The sequence below is a fragment of the Patagioenas fasciata genome, chromosome 2 (assembly GCF_037038585.1).
Source record: "Patagioenas fasciata isolate bPatFas1 chromosome 2, bPatFas1.hap1, whole genome shotgun sequence".
NCBI lineage: Eukaryota > Metazoa > Chordata > Aves > Columbiformes > Columbidae > Patagioenas > Patagioenas fasciata.
This window is the reverse complement of record NC_092521.1, coordinates 97455161-97478071: the sequence shown is the minus strand read 5'-3', so window position 1 is coordinate 97478071 and position 22911 is coordinate 97455161. Positions and strand designations below refer to the sequence as shown.

At 42.6% G+C, this 22911-nt stretch overlaps 1 protein-coding gene and 1 long non-coding RNA gene across 2 annotated transcripts in view; both read right to left on the bottom strand.

Annotated features, from left to right (window-relative positions):
* LOC139827218 (uncharacterized) overlaps nucleotides 1-22911 on the bottom strand; it is a 376663-nt gene that overhangs the window by 46394 nt on the left and 307358 nt on the right. The gene's annotated exons all lie outside the window — the stretch shown is intronic.
* Nucleotides 7351-22911, bottom strand: part of LOC136098426 (amphiphysin-like) — a 168033-nt gene continuing 152472 nt past the window's right edge. The window contains exon 6 of the transcript XR_011737560.1: nucleotides 7351-12466. The gene's annotated coding sequence lies outside the window, so the exon portion shown is untranslated. The remainder of the gene's footprint in view (nucleotides 12467-22911) is intronic.

Genomic DNA, 22911 nt, shown 5'->3' with positions numbered 1-22911 from the left:
GGCGACACAGCGAAAGAAGTCTTCGAGAAAGGTGAGAGAATAATTCATATTCTTTTGGATGCTGGTTTTGCCATAAAACGAAGCAAGGTCAAGGGACCTGCACGAGAGATCCAGTTTTTAGGAATAAAATGGCAAGATGGCCGTCGTCAGATCCCAATGGATGTGATCAACAAAATTGCAGCAATGTCTCCACCTACTAATAAAAAGGAGACACAGACTTTCTTGGGCGTTGTAGGTTTTTGGAGAATGCATATTCCTGACTACAGCCACATTGTGAGCCCTCTCTATCGAGTGACTCGTAAAAAGAACCAATTTGAGTGGGGCCCTGAACAACGACAAGCCTTTGAACAAATTAAGCGTGAGATAACTCATGCGGTGGCCCTTGGACCAGTCCGAACTGGACTAGATGTTAAAAATGTGCTCTACACCGCAGCCGGAGATAATGGACTTACCTGGAGCCTCTGGCAGAAAGCACCAGGAGAAACCCGAGGTCGACCCTTAGGTTTTTGGAGTCGAGGATACAAAGGATCTGAGGCCAACTATACTCCAACTGAAAAGGAGATACTAGCAGCATATGAAGGAGTTCGAGCTGCTTCAGAAGTGATCGGCACTGAAGCACAGCTCCTCCTGGCACCTCGACTGCCGGTGCTGAGCTGGATGTTCAAAGGGACGGTTCCCTCTCCACATCATGCAACCGAAGTTACATGGAGTAAATGGATTGCACTGATCACGCAACGAGCTCGAATTGGAAGTCCCAACCGTCCAGGGATATTAGAAGTTATTACAGACTGGCCAGAAAGCAAAGACTTTGGGATGTCTCCAGATGAGGAGGAAGTAAAACGTGCTGAAGAAGCACCACCATATAATACGCTTTCAGAGACTGATAAGCAGTATGCACTGTTCACAGATGGATCCTGTCGTCTTGTAGGAAAACATCGAAGGTGGAAAGCTGCTGTGTGGAGTCCCACACGACAAGTTACAGAAGCCACTGAAGGACAAGGTGAATCCAGTCAGTTTGCAGAAGTGAAAGCCATCCAGCTGGCTTTGGACATTGCTGAACGAGAGAAGTGGCCAATACTTTATCTCTATACTGACTCATGGATGGTAGCAAATGCCTTGTGGGGGTGGCTACAGCAATGGAAGAAAAGCAACTGGCAGCGCAGAGGTAAACCCATTTGGGCTGCCACACTGTGGCAAGACATTGCTGCTCGGCTAGAGAGCCTGCCTGTGAAAGTTCGGCATGTAGATGCTCATGTGCCTAAAAGTCGAGCCACCAAGGAACATCTAAACAACCAACAAGCGGATCAAGCTGCTAAGATTAAAGTAGCTGAGGTGGACTTGGACTGGCAACATAAAGGTGAACTTTTCCTAGCTCGGTGGGCCCATGATGCTTCAGGGCATCAAGGTAGAGATGCAACATACAAATGGGCTCGTGATCGAGGAGTGGATTTAACTATGGACACTATTTCACAGGTTATTCATGAATGTGAAACTTGCGCCGAAATCAAACAAGCAAAACGGTTAAAACCTGTATGGTATGGGGGGCGATGGTTAAAGTATAAGTATGGAGAAGCTTGGCAGATTGATTATATTACACTTCCACAAACACGTCAAGGTAAGCGTTATGTACTTACAATGGTGGAAGCAACCACTGGATGGTTGGAAACATATGCCATACCTCATGCTACAGCCCGAAATACTATCTTGGGCCTTGAGAAGCAAGTCCTTTGGCGGCACGGTACGCCAGAAAGAATTGAATCAGACAATGGTACTCATTTCAAAAACAGTATTATAGACAATTGGGCCAAAGAACATGGTATTGAGTGGGTATATCATATTCCATATCATGCACCAGCCTCTGGGAAAATTGAAAGGTACAATGGTTTGTTAAAAACTACACTAAAGGCACTTGGTGGTGGAACCTTTAAAAACTGGGATTCACATTTAGCAAAAGCCACTTGGTTGGTCAACACTAGGGGATCAACCAATCGAGCCGGGCCTGCCCAATCAGAAATTCTACGGACTGTAGAAGGAGATAAAGTCCCTGTAGTACACATGAAAAATATCTTAGGAAAGGCAGTCTGGGTTACTCCTGCCTCAGGCAAAGGCAAACCTATTCGTGGGATTGTTTTTGCCCAGGGACCTGGCAGCACCTGGTGGGTGATGCTTAAGGATGGAGAAGTTCGGTGTGTACCTCAAGGGGATTTGATTTCAGGTGAAAATATGCAATGCTGAACTGTATGATGTGAATTGCCGTACTAACAGTGTTTAATAAGTGTCTTTCAGATCAAGACAATGGTGATGAAACTAGAGCTAGCTTCTTCGAGTGGCGCCCGACACCTTCTTCGAAGTTGGTGTCCTTAACCCACAAACAGTGGTCATGAGATGCACTTGTACCATTTTTTTTTCCTGCCCTGGGAGACTGTTGTGACAAAATGAACTAAATGAACTTTCAAAGGATGGTCCACTGATTAATTACTCCTGTGTATATATGTACATATGTATATATATATATAGTAGTAGTGATTAATTAGATTGTATTGATAGATTGTATTGATAAGGTTTAAGTATTCAGTGAATGTCATATTATAAGGGGTGGAATGTCCTGGTTTTGTTAAAAACAAGTTTCTCTTTTAGCGAATTTTTGCCTGTCAGCTAAAGCCTTCATATTAGCTGCATTTTCCTGGAGAACCCAACACATGTTTTGGTTAAACCTAGCAATGGAATGCAAACTTATTGATAAGCACGGATGGACATCTCGCGAGAGGGGCAACGAGAAACTGATGACTGAGAGACTGACCAACGGTGTATAACCTTCCATTCACGTGAATACTTCATATAAAAGTGGGAGATCACGAGGATCTCGGCCCTTTTCCCTTTTGTCTCTTTCCCTTTTTTCCTCATGGCTGACATTAGGAGAGGACCTTGCTGGTCGTCCCTGCGAACTGAGGCCTAGTGAGAGACTGAATCCAGCTCCGGTTGGCTACAGAGTCTAATCCAGGACTTTGGGTGCTGGCTCTGCAGTTGCTGAGACTTACAAGATTGGTTTTGTATATTTTGTATGATTTTCTCTATTCTTATTAGTAGCATTAGTAAAACATCTTTAACTTTTCCAGCTCTCTTCTCTCTGTCCTTCTTTCCCTCCCGATCGCCTGTCCTGAGTGGGAAGGGGGGAGAGGGAGGGGCAAAAGGGGGAAGTGGGGGAGAGAGGAGGTTAACAATACATCTGCCAGGGTTTGATTGTCACCCCACAATCTTAACCCTCGACACAAAGTGATTGGTGTGTTTTATTCAGTCAGGAGTAATAAAAAGACGTCTGGATGCTGCATTGGTTAAAAAATCTTGAATATGTTGTAAAGGAAGGCAGGGAAGCAAGCTCATATGAGAAGAAAGTTACACGGTCAGGGAAGTGAATAACCTGCTTATTGTGCTGCTTAGCATCAGCTTTCTCCTGTACATATACATACACATATATGTTACATTAGGTGGTAGGTGTGTTTGTTTTATGAGACTTGTTTTGTAGCTCTCTTTTGTTGTATCTACTCTTTAGACCACACACACAATAACATTTGGAATCAATGATCTAACAAAGCTTAAAGGTACTGATCTAACTAAATGCAAAGTGTGGCTCCTCACAGAAGGGTAGGCTCTCTCATGAGAAGGTTTGATGACCATGGTGACTTTTTCCTTTCATACTGTTCCAGCTTTCTTCCTGTTTGATTATCTCCTATTTATGACATTATATGAGTTGGAACAACTGTTTTTATGTCCCATAAATTTTTCATATTACTAACTCATTGGTGTTTTCACTTCAAACCCTGCAGTTATGTCTTCAGTGCAAGGCACTTGATGTCTGATCAACCTTTTAATACCAACATCCAAATTTGTCAAAAAATCAGTAGAATATGGCCAGATTCTGAAGTGTCATCGTCCCTTGAAAGAGATGGAATGATAGTGGTTGACACTAATGATTTGCCATTAGGATTTATCTGATTATGCCTTCTAACACTTCACTGTACAGGAGAAAAGAGAACATACAGCAGAATATGCAACCTATTTTTCTTCTTTACAGCAGGGTCGAGATGCCATTTACCTGGAATTTGAGTGGAAGGAATTAATTTGGCATTAAAATAGATTTTAGAGCATGCAGCACTTTTTTTTCCCTCCTCTGAGTGGTTCATAGCTTGTAGACTTCAAATACTTTAAAATCTTGCTAAAGTGCATGACAAGTATTGCAGTCATTTCAGCTGAGTGCTAAGCCTCGAGGCAGTGGTCTGCTGCTGATACTTCCAAATGAATATTTAAGTTCACAGAGAGTTTGGTGTTGCTTAGCCACACATTCAAGATCTAAATATTTCTCAAGATGGTTATTCTGAGCAATGATATTGCCATTTCTTTTGTTACACTCATTTGTAGTATATTTTAAGGTATTATTGTTTATGCCAGGAACATACATATTTATTAGCTGAGCAGTGTCAAATTTAGTAGGCAAGAGATTTCCTTGCTTACGTTGTAACCTGTGTAATTAAATTTAGGACTGATGCCTTGCACTGACAGCAAAATTAAACAATTAAACACAGTAATGGGTTTTGAGATTGATCTGTGGAGTCTCCAACTCAGAAGGCATTCAAGACCTGCCTGGACACCTTCCTGTGTAACCTCATCTAGGTGTTCCTGCTCCGGCAGTGGGATTAGACTGGATGATCTTTCGAGGTCCCTTCCAATCCCTAACATTCTGTGATTCTGTGATTCTGTGATCCAGTTTCAGTGGAGGAGACCAGAAGACAGTCAGGAACTATTTGACTTGACTGGGTTTTGCTTGCATCCAACTTAAGAGGCTCAGACTTAGTCTGGGCTTGAATCACCAGTGGGGCAGAGGTGCAGTGCTCTTGTGGGAGCTCTTGGAGACACCGTTCCTTCAAGGACTCACCTGGCAGTTTCCTGAGCTTTGGTGGGCATGAATACAGGGACGGTGGCAAATGCAATCTGCTGTTTCGCTCAGTGCCCATCACTTATGTCCAGGAAAGGGCCTGACACCATTCATCCAGAAATGCTACAAGTACCAGCACGTGGCCTTTCTGCTTTCAAACATTTTATATCACAGAATATTAAATGTTTATAAAATTGAAAAGCCACATGCTGGTACCCATGGCATTTCAGGATGAATTTTCATCCACCTAAGAGCAAAACATTCCAATTGCAGTTTGCAAAGTGGCTTCCAATGGCTTTATTGATCTTAAGGCCTAGTCTTTAAGTCACAGTAGGATAATGCAACATTTGCATATCATGTGATTGCATTATGATGCTGTGATTGCAGGGGGACTGTATCTGTTTAGAGTATGGTATAGGAATGAGGCCGAAGGCATAAATTAATAAAACCTTAATTTATCTCTAATGATGTTCTGATCAAAAGGCCTCAGACAGTAGAGGAAAAAGGTTTATAGAGTGCACCAGTCTGTCCGTATCATACGAGTTACCAGCCACTTCTGATCACATGAGAGAAGTGCAGGAAAAGAGTCAGGGCCTCGTTTATTAATTAGTGCTAAAAACTTATGAATTAATTATTTTATTTTTTCTTTTTTCAAGCACAGGAATTTTTAACTGCAGAAACTGACTCGAATCTCATTATCAGTGACTGCCTGACCTCCAGCCTTTCCCCACTGATTTCCCTGCTGTTTCTGTTAACCCAAACTCCAGTCACTGGGTTCTCTGATACCTTCCAAGCCCTTTCCCAGTGCTCGACTGAAGGACCTGAAAAGACCTCCTGAGGCAGGACTGCTCTTTTCCATGACCAGCATGCAAACAAACATCCCATGTTGTCTCCTGGCAACCTAACCATCCTTTGTAGAGCCCTCAGATGTTAAATTGCTCTTTCATGTCCAACCACCAATGTTACACCCCCCATCTTCTCCTTAAAACGATGAGAACCCAACATGTTATTTGTGATGAGGATGAAGGGTGAGAGGACTTGGTGAGCTGCTTTGTTTCTCTGCCCAGGTGCCAAACAGCCCCAGTCCTTCCAGTTGGAGAGCACAGTTGCTTGTGATGTTCTGGTTAGTCTCCTGTTGTTTCTGCAGTGTGGGACTGCATCAATGACAGAGCTTTCTGCCAGATTAATGAAACAGGCTATGTAGAAACGCTAGTGTTCTGGGGAGTCTGTTATCTGTGGTTAGTCTCAGGTTGAAATGTGATATATTAGTTTTGGATACTTTTTCCAATATATGTTTTTTAATCCATAAAACATTTCATCTAATCTGTGGGACACATTATTAAGCTAAAGTTGTGCATATGTACATTAGAACAATGGGCATTACTTCAAAGTCCTTAAGGGCCTAAAGGCCAACTATAAGTAGGTAGGAAATAGTTTAAACATATTTTTTTAATCCACTGGGCTCTGTGACCCTATTTGTTAGCTGCATTATTATCTCCACCGGCCCAAGGAGTGATTTACATCCAATAGCACAGAGAAAACGAGAGGGGAGAGGAGAGATGTGTTGGAGGTGGCAGGGTACTTTGACTTCTGGGGGATTTCAGCTGCAAGTGTAAGAATACAAAACAATTTCCTAAGATCATCAAAAATACCTGGAGGTTTTAATTTGACTTGTAGGGAAAGAGCATTCTTTGAGTTGAGAACTTTGAAGCCCTTCCTCTGTTAACGGAAAGCACTTTGCCATTCTTTACATGCTATGTTCTTTCCATGGATTTTATTTCTAGTTTTCTGTTTTTGTCTACTTCTCTGCCATCTTCATTCATGACCAGTTTCTAAGACATTCAGGACTGTATCTTATTATATAATGAATGCAAATCTACAGAAAGTGTCTAACTTCTGGCTATGTATACATACAAAAATAGTTAAAAAAATACATCTATAGTAATTACAGATGGTGCCTCAGGGCTCTAGTGCTGGCTGTTTATGGAAAAAAGGAATAATTTAGGAGGCTACATTTGTGTTAAACAAATGAGATATATGTCTCTAAATTGAGCTCTTGGGGACTGTTTCAGGCTAAGAGCATGCAGTGCTGATAAAACTTGCTAATTACTGGCTAGTAATGTCATTACAGCTATGAAATATGAAAGATCAGAATCCAGTCCATCTTAACTAGCTGAAAAAGAGTGAATCCAGTATAATATTGATTTGATCTGAAGGTGTTTTTGCTTGTGGCTGAGGTATTGCTGTGAAAAGCTAAATGGTTGACATTATTTCAAGGTGGTGATATCTGGCTCTCAGAATAGCAGGGGCATGTTGCCAAAGTGCTAATAAGGGATTTTCAGAAAACATACCATTTAGTCAATGGTTGGTGTGCCCACAGCCTTCTGGTCCAAAGCTCAGGCTCCTGATATTTCAGCTAATGGAATAATCAACACAGCAGTACAAGACTTTATTACCCTTTTGAGCATAGAAAGTGCACACTGACAGTAGTTTGTTAGATTCATCATTTATGTATAACAACATATTTGACAAGCTTATAGATGAGATAACAGTGCTTAGCAGGAAGCTTGCATTTTTTCTTGATGGTAGAAAAGGTTGTGGTTACAATCAGAGCTTGAGAAAGCACGTAGTCTAAAAGGCAGAATTTAAATAGATAAGTTTTGTGTTTAAATATGAAATTCTTCCAGTTCTTCCCAGTGTCTCATTTAAAAATCCCCTGATACTTGAAATTTTTGTCAATGTACTTATTTTCCTAGTAGTGAAGACTGGGGATAAAAAAAGAAACACTGAATGCCTTCCAGTAGAGGAGGTGGAAATCATAGTCCAGGGATTTTCAGGTCTTCTAAAGACCTCTGGGTTGGTCCTCATCCTTTGCAGACCTTTTGGACAGGCCTCATAATTTAGCAGTCGCAATACACAAACCACTCTAGGGCACAACTCTGAACACCACAGGCAGCCCAAGTACTGCCTTTAACAGCAATTGGACAAACCTGTGTGCCGTTGTTTCTTGTACCCCAGGTATGGGGATTGTACCTGTCCAGGTATTGTTCAGAATAATAGAGTGTTTGAGGTTAGAAGACACCTCTGGTGGTCATCCTGTCCAGTTCACCTGCTCAGGCAGGGTCACCAAGATGGTCCAGATGGCTTTTGAATGTCTCCAAGGATGGAGACTCCACAGCTTCCTGGGGCAACCTGTGCCAGCACTTGATCACCCTCACAGTGAAAAAGTGTTTCCTGATGTTCCAAGGGAACATCCTGTGTTTCAGTGTGTGTCCCTTGCCCTGCCCCTGGGCACCACTGAAAAGTGCCTGGCTCTGTCATCTTTGCACCCTCCATTCAGGTATTTATATACAAAAATGAGATCCTCCTGAGCCTTCTCTTCTCCAGGCTTCACAGTCCCAGGTCATCTGTTCTTTTTTTAAATAATGTTTTGGAAAATGCAGATCTCTAGCTTAGCACTAAGATCTGAAAATAGCTGCATTATGAATCCTATTAAAAGTCTTGGCATCACCTTGCTTGGATAGTTTGGAGCATGTGGATAAATATTGTTTAAGGGAAGTCTGCCTTTTGAGGCTTGAGCTGGCTCTGTGTGCAGTAACAACTCCAGAACCAAGCATGCTTGGTTCATTATCTTAGGCTGGACTGATTACGCTGGGTGCTATGCTACCCAAATACAGCTGTATCCAATTGGGTGCGGGCTGGCAATCAGAACAGGACGTGGTCTCACACCATGTGTGCTGCTTGGCTTAGGCCACGTGGCATAGATGTGTCTTCAGTTGGGATGACCAGATATTGCCAGAAGAGATTATTCCCAGGTCCCAACAGTAGTTCAGGATGCTATTTCCATGTTTCATGGCATCTTTTTCTTTGTCTCCTATTCTCTAGACACAGCTCTTGGAAACTGCTTGCCATGGGGGCAGGATGGGGTGGAGGGGAAGGTGGTCTATGCTGGGTGACACAACCTGGCACAGCAGGTTTACCTGCCTGCCATGTGGTCCTGTGCTGCAGTTGTGACCTTGCTTTGGTCCCAAGTAGTGTTTTAAGCAATGAAATTCATTTTCCTGTGGTCTATATAAGAGCATATATGCTAGTTTTAAGCAATAACTAGATCTTGGAAGACTTTCCAAGGAAAGTAGAAGTCATTATGCCTGTTTGATGGATGAGGAGATCAAAGTATAGCACCTAGCTTAAAGGGGATGAGATACTATGCCTCAAGGAGCTACCATCTGCAGCTGGACTGTAGCAGAAGTGCGTGTCCTCGGCCCCAGGACTTAGGCAACTTGGCCAAGATTTGTGGTAGACAGGTACAGAAATGAGTTCTCCCTTGTCTTATTAAAATGCTGCATAGGGCCTGCCACAGAATTTGGGACATTATGGCAGATCTGCACACGGGTGGCTTGGTGCCCCTGGCCTGCAGTGGAAATGCTCTTGAGGTTCTTGCTAAGCACTGAGCAGAAACAGGCAATGATGGATGTCTATTGAATGTTCATGGGCAATAATTCCAATGCCTTATTCCATAAAATAAAAGACTTTTTTTTTCTTGGTGGTGAATTCAAGCTTGCAGATGCTACACAGGCACTCCCAGTGACTATTTTCAGCGTATGGCGGTGTGGAATTAAGGTTGAGCTGTGAGGGTGGCAGATGCTTTAATTGCATATTTTGTGTATTATTTACCTTTTTCCTGAGTTTTTTTCGGTTGTTCTGTGCAATACCACAACGCTGACTCAGGTCTCCATTGGCAAGGTTTGCAGGCATCAAAGTATAATTACATGTTTGAATTTATTTCTATAATTTAAGAACCTAGAGGAAATTAATAACAAAATCCATGCCAATGTAATTGTGATGGTTGTATATTATTTTTTCTGGTAGTGAGCCAAAACAACAAATACAAGAGTGTTTCACTCTGTTAAATGTGCAAATAGCATTTGGTTCATTACCTGTGCACAGAGTTCCATTCATGGTTTGTTGATACGCAAGTGCTTCCTCTCCATGCCCAAAGATCATGAAAAGACCTGGCTGGTTTAATACATAGTGTATAGCAATCCAAGCTGCAGCAGCTCCAAGCTAATGTACATTGAGTTCCTGCAACAGGAAATGTAGCCTAATTCTGACAAAGGTTTTGAGAGCAGGCAGGTCCATAGACTGTGTCTGTCTAGTGTAATCATAAAAACAATGTTTGTACCTCTGCATTTTTCTAAGTGAAAATTTAGGTCTGCTTCCAGAGTAAATATGGCCTGTCCTGTTTTGTTTCAGTTTTGCGATCTGTTTTCAAACTAGTTTCTTGCAGGTGAGAAAAGCCTGTTGGATGCTGGTCTTGCTGCCATGGAGAGAAACCTGCTTTTTTTGTAGCTGGCTGGCAACTCTTGTGACGCACATTTGCTTATCGAGGGCATAATTACACAAAAGTCTGACACTGGGATTTTTAAAAAGTGAAGCATGACTAAAGATTATTGTTCTGAGCTATAATTAAGCACTCATTTTATTGCAGCAGGTCTTGAAGGGAACCTGATAGTTATTATTAACTGTAAGTGTGAATACATACAGTGTGACAAACAACTGCAGATTTTCTATCCTTGCTAATGCAACATAAAGCTGAGTCCTTCCTCTATTTGCTTCCCTCCTAGGCTTTTCCTGATTCCTGGATACAATGGCGTGTTTCATCATGTGTTGTTCTTGTTTACCCTTCATATAAGATCTTGGTTTCTGATACCTCTTTTTGGGCTGTTCCGTTTAACTAGAGGAGAATCAAAACTACTGGGCATGCTCATTTTGCAAAGGCCATGGGATCCATCCCATTTGGAGGCTTTATTTTTGACATGTGACCTCTACAGCCACAACAACATCAATGTGCGGTATCTAATTCACCATTCAGGGCTTGCTCAGTGCTGTACTTTCTTGTGTAAAGCCCACAGGTACTCTCAGACTATACTTCTGCTGCTAAATGAATGAGCTTGAACGCTGCTCTCTCATTCTTCTGAGTCGTTCCCTCGTGTGCTGCTGGTTTGTGTGAGTGTCTGGATGTGGTGGGGTGGTGGCACACGAGGGACTGTTCTCACCAGACTGACCCGGGTTTGGATCTCTTCACAGGTGTCCTTTGGGGCCACTGGGTCCTATAGTAGATCAGACAGGCCAGCCTGTGCTGTTTGGCCTCAGGATCAGACACCTGTTTGTGGCCCTGTTCCATCTGACCCTGTAGATGTAGCCTTGAAGGCTGACCACCGTTGGGCTGTTGGACATGCTATGGCTCTATAAAAGAGGAATTCCTCATTAGTAGTATTTTGTAATATTTTCCTGGAACAGAGGTGAGAATCTGGCTCCTGTTGCCTCTGTGGGAGGGTGAAATTTTCTTGCTTGCCACCATAAGACTCTTTTGATTCCTTGAGGACCAGATCATTGCATCAGCATTGAGCTGGCCAGAAGAGAAACTGAATTTTATTCTTAATGACAGTAATTAAATGATTTTTTTTTCCCCCCTGAAACTAACAGATATTTCTCTCATTTACAAATTGTGGACTGTACAAAACTATCACCTGCAGAGCCTAGCAGTCTCTTGTGCCTTAGACATATATATGTACACTTGTATGAGGGGCTTAAACACTCGCCCTTCTCAAATGCTTCCTTATTAGTGTTCATGGTAAAACTCCGTCTATAGGTTAGCATCCTGCTTTGATGAAGTGAAATTAAATTCAAGACAGAATTCTGAAAATGTAAGCATTGCTAGTGCAAGATGAAAAGTAAATCTGATGTATGGCACTGCTTCAGTTTTCTATATTAGTCCTAGTGAGAGTTCTTCGATCTTGATTTGCAGGTGTGCAGTCTGGTATCACAACAGACTAAAATCTTCTGTTTTAATCTAATTTTATTGACTCTATTTGAAGTATGGTTTTAAAGTTGATGGCAAAACCTTCAGAACAAAATGCCTTTAGGGAACTGGAAAATAAAGTTAGATTTGCACTGAAAATTTCTCATGTCCATGAGCAGCTTTTCAAGAAGAGAATAATTTTTCCATTTTCTCAGTATTCCCAAAAGAAATACTGACAGAGATCAACCAGCACTCACAGGCTGAACTCCAGTCTCTCTAGAGGAAGCTTGTGTGTATCAGGAGGTAAATTATAAATGTCCATTTCCATGCAAAACCGATTTCCCTGATAATCCCTGCCCCTTCCTTTTCTGGGGCCGTTTTGTACAACATCTGCCAGTGGTGTCAGATTCTGTGGTAGGTTTATGGTGTCTGTGTGCAGCTATCTGTAGACTTTAACATTCAAACAAAGCCAAAGTGTGTCCACCATGATTTAGCTTTTTGTTTGTGGTTTGTTTTTTGTTGTTTGGTTGGTTGGTTTTTTGTTGTTGTTTTTTTCCTGTGTTTGTTGTTGTTGTTGGTTTCGGGGGTTTTTTTCTTATTTGTTTGTTTTTCTTGCCTTTTCTTTTTCAGAAGGCAAAAGGGCACTGGAGCTTGATTAAAGTCAACAAGAGGGTTTTTATTTTGGTCGGGCTGAACACAACCTCGAAGTAGTGTTTTTGTGCAGACCAGGGCTCCTGAAAAGAAACAAAAAAAAAGGTAGAATTGATCTTATGGCATTGTCTTTTGTTTTTTTTTTTTCTTTTTTCCCTATCCTGAACATCTTGATTTTGATAGATCCAAGCATATACAGCCTTTAAGTATTTCTCTTTCAGTTTTAGTGTCTTGGTGGGTGCTGCCTTCTCTTCCATCTTGAAAGGCACCTGCCTCTCAGGAGTCTGTTGGATTAGGCAGCCATGGTGGAAGGTGTCACTGGCTGTAGCTCTTGTCTCCCTTCTGCTGGAGGTTTTCATCACAGCAACAGCAGCAACCAAGTGCCTCCTCCTCAGCTCCTGCAGCTTTGAGGCTCCATAGCACAGCCCAGTAAAACAGCCTTGTGAACCTGGGGTAGCTGAAAAAATGGTTGCACTATTGCTCTTGTTGCCTCTTTTTCTCCTGGTGTTAATCTCCAGCAAAACAGAAGAGCTGGAGGTGATAAATGTTGCTTGTCTGCTGGAGCCCACATGATGGCTCTGAGCTGTGTTGGGGTGGGATTCAGGCTTAATTGAAACTGTCAGGACTTTACCTCATAAATTCAGCGGGGTCAGTGTTTTGAGCCTGATGCCTATGGAGTGTTAGATGGATACCTGCTGCCAAAGTCATGGACTGAGGACTAACTTTCACTTCAGACCATAAAAAACAGGCACTTATTAAGGTTCCGGTGAAGTTAAAGCAAGATAATTGCCTCTCAAAACATTAAGTCTATCCAGCAAGCTCGGTAGTTTTTGTGTACCAAACAAGTGAATTTGGTAGCATACTAAGCTTGTACACATCACCTTGACCTGTGTAGGGTTTTTTAAAATGTTTTCTTTCACATTTGTGAGCACATAAATAGATTTTTGGGGGGATGTGGTAGTGGTGACAGAGCAAAGGTGAATTTGCAGTATTCTGACTGAAGACTTGCCGTTGAGCCAACAGATGTAGTAATTGTTTATGATTCTCTTGACTGTAAGGAGCTAAGAGAAAACAATTCAGAAATTAGCAATTTTATCAATTATTTACAAAGTGGTGTCCTAACAAAGAAAACATCTAATTCTAGGCAAATGAGGTCCAAAGGAAGTGGAAGACTGTCAACAGCACTTGGCAAGTTTGTTCTGAAAGGCTAAGTCCACGTTAAAACCAAGTGTGGATCCCAAAGCAGAATCCTGTCTTTATTTACTTGAGTTTCTGGCTCTTGCACTTTTGGAACTGTGATCAATGCAAGTGAGAGTTGGGCTCTGTTTGCAGTAGAGCTGAGTCAGCAGTTGCTCTTGGCAGATGGGACTTGGCTTCTCCATGTCTACTTGGAGCAGAGTGTGAAATGTCCTGTTCAGTGTTAAGCTTGGCACTTTAAAACAGAACAAACCCTAAGTGACTCCTCTAAATGTTCACGTATGCCTTTTTGCATGCAGCTTATTGCTGACTGAGAAATGGTCCTATTAATGAAAAATGATTTATGGTATTGCAGACATGCATACAGAGCAGGAACTCTGCAAGCAGCCCATGCAGGGACCTGAAGTAATTGGCAATGTTTGGGCTGTCCTAAAACTTGGTGGGGCCCTGAGTACTGACTGTGGGCATGAACAGATGACTCTAGATTCTGTGCTCAAGGAGAATGGGCATTTTGGAGTCCTTTGCACCTACATACAGGCTCTCCTACGTGAGTATTGCATCTTCAGAATGGCACTGGCAGAAACGTTTTCTGCATCCAGTGTTTTGCCTGACTGCACTTGCACTGCATTGTACTGTTTCTTGTATCTCTAATATTGAGGATCTAGATCCAGCTGAGCTGCTGTCAGCCCTGCCATGACTAGAGGAGGCCTTTGGGGGTCTTCTCAAAATCCAGACAAGGATCTTTCTCATGGGGTATTGTGTGAATTGGGGTTTCTGCCTAAATGCCAAACCCAAAAACACAGCTGTGTGTGTGTTGGGGTGAGGTGGGTGTGTGTTATGAGTATGTTGGCAAAAATTTTTATGAGTCACACTGTTTAACCTTTTCTGACTCAGTTAGCTTTTCATCTTTGTTGTGGTTTAACCCTGGAAGGCAGTGAAGCACCACACAGCTGCTTGTTTGCTTTCTCTGACCCCCAATGGGATGGGGGGAGAGGAAAGGAAGAGTAAAAGCAAGGAAACTTGTACATCAAGATTTAAATCGTTTAATAAGCAAAAGGTAAGTGGAAGAAGAGACAAAGCAAGCAAAAGTCATGCAAAGGCAATCACTCACCACCTCCCACAAGTAGACTGTTGCTCAGCCAGTTCGTGACCAAAAGATAGTTAATCCCCCTAAAATCCCCTCCTCTCCCTTTTTATTGCTGAGTGTGATGTTATATGGTACAGAATATCTCTTCGATCAGTTTGGGTTACCTGTCTGGTCATGTCCCCTCCTAACCTCTTGCAACGCCCCCAAACTATTCGCTGAGCGGGGGCAGAGTGAGAAACAGAGGCCCCCAATGCTGTGCAAGCGCTTTCAGCCACAGCTAAAATGTGTTATCAACCTTGTTTTGGTCACTAATCTAAAACACAGCACCATACAAAGTGCTATGAAGAAAATTCACTCTGTCCCAGCCACATCTGATACAGTGTTATAAAACCGATGGGATTGATCACCTTTTTTCTAATGAGGAATAAGAAAATCTTCACCATCAGATGTAGTCCTGCAACTGGATCATTAATCATATGTTGTGACTTGAAGCTAGAATAATATTTTTTAAATGATTGCCCCAATTCAAATGAGCTTTTGGTACATCGTGATTTCTAGCTAATGAGCACTTGGCTAGCACACTAGCTGGAGTGCTGCTGTTGTTTAGCCATTAAATTATATTATTAATACTATTTTGTTACCACAGAAACAACAGAAGCACTGAGTTACAGTCTTTAAGGACTTGAAATACAACACCTGTTTGTGGGTTTTTTGAAAGTATTAGTAATCAATCATTCTGGCAGGACTACCAGCAGGATTATGTTGTACTCCTGCAATGTCCGCCAACCTGCCCACCTTGCTACGTGGGTTCTGATTTGGACAAGGGTCTAAAGTGTTTAGCCTGACACATCTCTCCTCAAGTGTGATGAGTGCTGCATTACCAACAAACAGAAACCCCCATCTTGTGGTGATCTGAAGAAGAACAAATACTGACTGAAGCAACATTAACATTGTTTGTGTATGCAAATAAGATTTTTGTGGATAAAATGATCTTGCACTCAGATTGCAGGGGTAGTATCTAAAGGGTTGGAGTAACTTTTTCAGCTGTCCAAATTAATCTCCTAACAACAAAATCAGAGATGTTTTGACTTGTCATTTGGAAACAATTAGTAGCACTGTGGAAGTAATGTGCATGTGATTTTATTTTTCTGCTTCAGCAGTTTCTTTTGTTTCACTGAGCTATGTTCAAAAATAAAATGTACCAAATGTTTAGTGTCAATGACTCAAAGAAAACACTCACTCTCTTCAAAAGAACGCCCAAGCAGCAAATGATGCTTAATTGCATTGCTCTTTTTGTTGCCCTCGGGACTGTTAGCCGCTGGGATATGTACAGAGGTTGCCAGGAAAGGACAGGTTAGTGCTGCTGGATGGGTACAGCACACAGTATGCTGCCAGCCTCTGTTACAGAGGTGTCATAGGAAAAAGAAACAAAGAAAGTGTAAGATTTATTTCCCTCCCCCCCACCAAAGTCCTTCATTTTCTCTGTATGGCGATAACTTCTCAGTAGGGGGTGGATTTATTAATGTCACTTCCCTAGAGCCCTGTAGATAAATAATATCTGCCAGGAGAAACAAGGCATAATCAAAAAAAAAAAACTTCCTTTATTCTTTGAAGTTCCTGAAGGAGCTCCTGAAGAAGCACCTCTCCCCACTTTCCCTGTCCTTGCACCCAAGCTGTGGCCTTTTCTATCTCTTATTTCCATTGAGTGGCAACTGTGCTCTACCCCCACCAGGATGTATTTCTTTCCATTAGAGGGTCTCAATGGCCCGACATAGTCAACTTGCCACATGCTCCAGAGAGTCTTGCCCTGCCTGATATGTAGGACCGGGGCCTGATTTGGGTGATCAGCTTTAAGTCTGATCCGACATTGTGGACAGGCTGTGAGAATTGCTTCACATGTTCCCACGGACACTGGCCAACCCCGGGATCGGCATTCGTAATAAAGATCTGCTTTTCCAGAATGGCCTTGCTTAAGGTGTAACCATTCAGCTAACTGTGCCCACTCCTCTGGTATGCTTTCAGCTAGCCTGATCTGGGCTAGAAAGTCAGCTTGTTGATTCCATTTGGCAGCGGGGGTTCCATCCTTTGCATGTCCTTTTACCCAGCCCACACTCAAAGGTCGTGACGTGCCTATCTCTAATAGTCTTTGCCAATCTTCAGCTCTCCACACTCTGGTGCAATTTACTTCCCACTGGTTGGATTCCCATTGGCATATCCATTCAGTGGCACCCTTATAGGTTGCATAGGAATCAGTGTAAATCGTGAAGGCTCCTCCTTCTGCTGCTAATAAGAGAGCACGCAGTTCTCCTACTTGAGCACTACCTTCCCCCTCCTCTGTTATTCTTTTTCCAGTAGCAATCTCCAATGCTGCTGCCTTGTACTGCCAGTTTGTCCCTACCAGATGGGCTGATGCATCAGTGAACCAGACTCCTTGTGTGTCTGAGTCCTGAGTTAGCTTAGGTGCTTCTTTTATTGGAGAGGGTTTAGAAGGCAGGCTCAACAGGACCTGATCAGCGTTCACAGGTTGCTGAAGTTTTGAAACTTTTACAGAACCCTCCTTTAGTAGTAACAATTGGCTAACTCCCTCTAAATAGGCGTACCATTTTCGTACCGTTGCGTTCTGTGCCACCCCCTCGGGGGGGTAACCCTTTAAGGATTGAATTCAACAGAGGGAAAGGGCCTTGTACAATAACTTTCTGTGATGTACACAGTTTCTCTGCCTCCTTAACTGCTCAGGTAAGTGAGAGAAGCCCCTTTTCCCACTCCGAATATCGTTGTTCAGCTCCCTTAAATGCGGTGGAAGAGAACAACAAAGGTCTAGCTGGCCCTATTGGCCCCCTTTGGAATATAGCACAATAGGAGGCATGTTCTGCAAACCCCCATTCCACTCTTAATGGGTCTTGTGGATGTAGCGGGCCAAATTTCTGATAGGCTTTAAGTTCATCTTTTAGAACATTAAGGGCCTCTGTATGTTGTAGAGTCCAATTCCATTTCTTGTTTTTTCGGAGTAGGTCATATAGGGGACGGGCAATCACTGAGAATCCTGGGATATGTTTTCTCCAGTACCCTAATGTACCCAACAGGCATTGCAAGTCTGCTTTGCTGTTTGGGGTGTGCCCCTTGTCTATGGTAGCCAGAACATCATCAGGCACTGCTATGGCTCCCCCTGTCCACCAAGCCCCTAGGAATTTAACTTCCTGGCTGGGACCCTGGCACTTGGACGGTGGAATATCTAATCCGTTCTGTGTTAATAAATTCCAAAGAGTTTCTGCTACTTGCCCCACCTGTTCCTTATTGTCTCCGCCCACTAAGATGTTGTCTAAATATTGATATATGCAAATGCCTGACGGTACCTGTACAGTGTCAATGACTGCAGCAAGGGCATTGTGGGCAATAGTAGGAGAGTGTTTGTACCCCTGAGTAAGCTGATTAAAAGTGTATTGCTTCCCTTCCCAGGTAAAAGCAAATTGTGCCTTGTCTTCTTCCCTTAGGGGAATCATGAAGAACATATCTTTAACATCTAAAGCAGCCATCCACGGGTGGGCTGCTGCTTGTATTACAGTCACCACCGAGGCTATGTTTGGGACGGCAGCTGTTAGTGGTGCGGTGTTATTATTCAATTTTCGATAATCAATAGCTAGGCGCCAACAAAAGAAGCTGTTACCCTCAAGTAATAGAGAGGGAGATGTGCCTACTCCTTCCATATTGAAGGAGGGGGGGGAGAGAGTGGGGGGAAGGGTTGCATCCTGCCACAGATACTGAGGCTAGCAGCAAAGCACAAAAAAGGAGGATGCCTATGAACAAATATTTGTACAGGGGACCTCCTGTTTTCTGTATTTTTGTGTTGCATTGACTGTATGAAGGGCTGGAGAGCCATTAGCAGGGTCTTCTGAGATTGCTTTTCCTTCCTATAGTGTCTGGCAGGTGGTGAGAGTGTGGCAGGTCATTATATGCTCTGGTTATTTTCTCCTGCTGTACTGAATCTTTAAGGTTATTGCTAAATCTTAGCAGTATCCTTTACTCAAGGCTCACTTTTTCACTCCAATCTTGCATGCTTTTCTGTTGTTGCTACTGTCTTCTATAAAAGTCTAAGATGAATCTTGTTCAAAATGTTACCTTAACTGCCTTTCTTGGCAGACTTTAATCAGTAACACAGTTTTATGAGTGCTTCAAATCTTAAATACGGAATTCTATTCTATATATCACTGAGACATCAGAAAGAGTATTAGGCAGGCTGAAAAATAAACCTCTGAACAATTATGTCAAACAGCTATGTATATAGAAGATTGAAGTAAATGTTAGTTGCGAAAGAAGACATGCAAACTTGACAGTGAATGAGCCTGTAATTCATTCTGTCCTATCCTGGCACATAGAAATAAAGAGAAATTGTAGAAGACCCTTGCTGCATGAGACATTGTTTTAGAGGGCCTGAGTGTGGGAGGAGAGGCCACATCTCAGTCATGACCTGGAAAAACGGATTATGTTTTAGGGAATACAAAATGCTAGAGGTTTTTCTTCAGTCAACCACTTTCTTCTTCTTGTTGCTTGACAATAGGACTTCTGAGTCCCTGATGTTGCTTCCCCATCAAATAGCAGCTATAAGAGATTTGAGGTTGGTTTTGGCCAGTGCGTACCTGGTACTCTATGCATAGGAATAACGAAGTTTTGAATTGAATGAAAGTGCCCCTACTCTTTTTCTTAAGAAATTATTTTTTATTCCCCATTGAGCTTTGCTGTACTATTTCTATGCTCTATCACTGATAACAATGCTGAGTGATAAAATGCTTCTTGCCTTTGACGTCAGGTCTAATAACACTAATTTTCAAACCAGTCTGAACTCTTTTGTGGAAGAAGATAGGAAAATGATAGGGCGATCATTAGTTTCTTTTTTCCTCTAATCTGGTATAATGTGTCTTATTATGGTCTTTAATAACTGTAACCACAGCAACAAATAGTGATGGATATAACGCATTAGGGTCTCTCCTCTCAGTAATCATATTCTGCTTCCAGATGCCTTTCAGGCCACAAAGTAAATTAACATTCAACAGCAATACATCGAGATGCTGCAGAAATTCCCTCTTCCTTTTCAGAGAGGTGATCCAGGTTGTTAGGGACCTTTGAGTAGTAGCTGACTTTTCCAAAGACCAACAGTATTCCAACTTGACAGTTACTGAGCAGGCTGCTGTGTAAAGATTAATGAAGTTGTCTGCCCAGATTAGTTGGAGGGGCTATACAGGAATCAGCTTGTGGAATAAAATTCAATATATACCAGCAGAAGAATGAGAGAGTGGCTTAAGGGGGCAGGTTGTATTGGAGCTTTGATTGTAGGGCACTCTCTGTTGTGGGGTGGAGTTTTTCTTAAACTGAAAGTCTTTCAAAGCCAAAATGTTTATATTGGTTATGGTTGTTGGTGTTTTGCATCGCAAACCCTGGCACAGGAACTAAACAGCATGGAGTGACATGCAGTGTTTTTGGAGAGTATTTATGGTCCAGATGGGGATATAACAGTAATGTGTCCTGTAATCAGAGGGTGGTATCCTGGTGCAAGAGGTCTTGGGTGAATGTCAAAGCAACAGTGATTACAGAGGAAATGAATACATCTGGTTGTCCTCCCCAGCATCTTGTGGAAAAGACTGAAAACAGCAGCAGAAGTGATGTACTGAATGCAATGGAGAAGAGCTGTACCTTATATGTAATTAATCTTTATTTGAAGGGTTGTTAAAATGGAATCATAGAATCATTTCAGTTGTAAGAAAACCTCAGGATCATCGAGTCCAACCATAACCTAACTCTAGCACTAAACCGTGTCCCTAAGAACCTCCTTTTGACCTCCCCGAAATGAGGAAGGTAATATGTGTGTCCAGTTAAATTTCACATTTGCTGTGTACATAAGCAGGTTTAGAAATGTGAATTTTTGCCCAGCTACAGGATGTCCTGAGATCAGTATGAGAACAAGTGAGATAAATTGCGTACAAGGAGTGTCTGCATCTTCCTAAAGAAGTTGAAAAAAAATGTCAGCTTTTACATGTCTAAAGTCAGAAGAGATCTGAGTCCTATGGGAAGATTTTTGTAAAACATTCAAGAGGAAGAAACAGAAGAGTGCTTAAACTGTTCGATTGAGTTACTTACTAAAATTGCGTGTGTGTGTGTGTTGTTAAATCTCTTGGGCATTTTAGAAAATAATACCCTTCTCAAAAGAAACTGAGCAAAATATGCTTCCAGATAGTGATTCCACATAATATTTCTAAGAAGAAACAGAATTTTCTTCATTTTTTAAAAGAAATTTGCCTATGGCCTATTTACTACTCTCTTGTTACTAAAATGATTTTTTCTGAACAGTTCACAAATATGTAAATTCTATAGTTATGAAATACATAAAAAATAAACGGTGATCACAGATATATTGCATTCTAGTCCCCGCCAAGGTCCATCAGGTCAGGGGCATTTGAGCACTCTCGGGAGCCCAGGAGATGACTCCAGCTCAAGGGAGGATAGGATAGGATAGGATAGGATAGGATAGGATAGGATAGGATAGGATAGGATAGGATAGGATAGGATAGGATAGGATAGGATAGGATAGGATAGGATAGGATAGGATAGGATAGGGCTGGGGCAGGTCCTGGGAGGCGTGAGCAGCCTGTGGGACAAGGAGCCAGGTCTGGCTCACATGCTCAGGGAACAGCCGATCGCCAGCACTGGGGTCAGGAAGGAATTTTTTCCCCCGGGGCAGATCGGCACTGGTCCCCGGGGGTTTTTTGCCTTCCTCTGCAGCATTGAGCATGACCACTTTGCAGAGCTCCTCTGGGCCCTTTTGGCTCGGATCCTGCCTGCTGCTCAAGCACCAGGAAGATGGCCTCTCGTGCCCTGCAGCTGGGGGGAGGAAGGCTTTTTTTTTCCCCCAGGTGGGACAGCAAGCGTCTCCGGGGGTTTTTTGCCTTCCTCTGCAGCGCTGAGCACGGCCCCTTGCCACGGCTTCTTTGGGCCATTTGGGCTGGGTGCCTGCTGCTCCACGAGCTGGCCCTAAACTTAGCTAGAACAGCCTGCCCAAACCAGCATAGAACAGCTCACCTAAACCAACCTTAAAGAAGCTAAACCAATCTGCCTTAAAAAACTTCCATCAGCCACCAACAACCTAAACGGAACCTTAAACAATCTACAACAAATTACCTAAACCAAACAAAATAAACCAACCTAAACACCCTAAAACAAACCTATCTAAACCAAATGATCTAAAAAAATCCTACCTAAAACAATCTAAAACTACATAAACCGGCATTTCTCAACCAACCTTAAGCAACCTAGAACCAAACAAGCTAAACAAACTGAAACCAACCAATCTTAACCTAAAATAACCATTAAACAATCTCAAACAACTTAAAACCAATCTAATAAAGGATAAAACCACCTAAAGCGACCGATCTAAACCAACCTCAAAAATAGGAAACCAAATGACATAACCACACCAAAATGACCTAAAGCAAACAACCCAAAGCTAAATAGAACCACTGAAACCAGCCTACGACGACCAAGCTAAAAACCAATCTAGATCAACTCAACTTCAACAACAAAGCTAAAACACCCTAAAAAACCTCAACAACAAAAACCCAACCACCAGCCACCCTGCCCCAGGCAGTGTCTCACTTGGATGTGCCTGCAGTCTTGGAAGCCTGACTACCCCAGGTTCTCCTCCTAACGGACCCTGAGCTTGTTTGGAGGTCCTCAAGCACGGCGCAGCTACCGTATACCCTTGACCTAGCAATGGTTCGCCTCTAGCAGGGAACGTCGTCCTCTTTGAGCAAGGCGGGGAAACACGTGGAGCAGGGAAGGAGGAAGGGGACGTCTGCCGAGACAGCAGAAACAGCCCAATCGAGCCTGGTGATTAGTGGGGGGACACATGTCCCAGCGAGACTGCACTCACATCCAAAGCATCCAGACACAACCGAAAACCAACTAAACACAATGTACATCTAACCAAACCACCTAAAGCACCCTCAACAACCAATCTAAGCCACCCCAGCCTGAAGGAACCCATCTTCAAAACATGCACCGTGCATAACACTGCCCTAAACAACCTACCAGGAAATAACTAAACCAACCTAAACCAAACAACCTGAACCAACCTTAACAGAAACCCTTCAAGCGACCTAAACAATGTAAACCAAACCTGCCTAAACCAACCTACCTAAAAACACAGACACTCACCAACCCACCTAAACTGCTTACTGAAAAGAAACAACCTCAAAT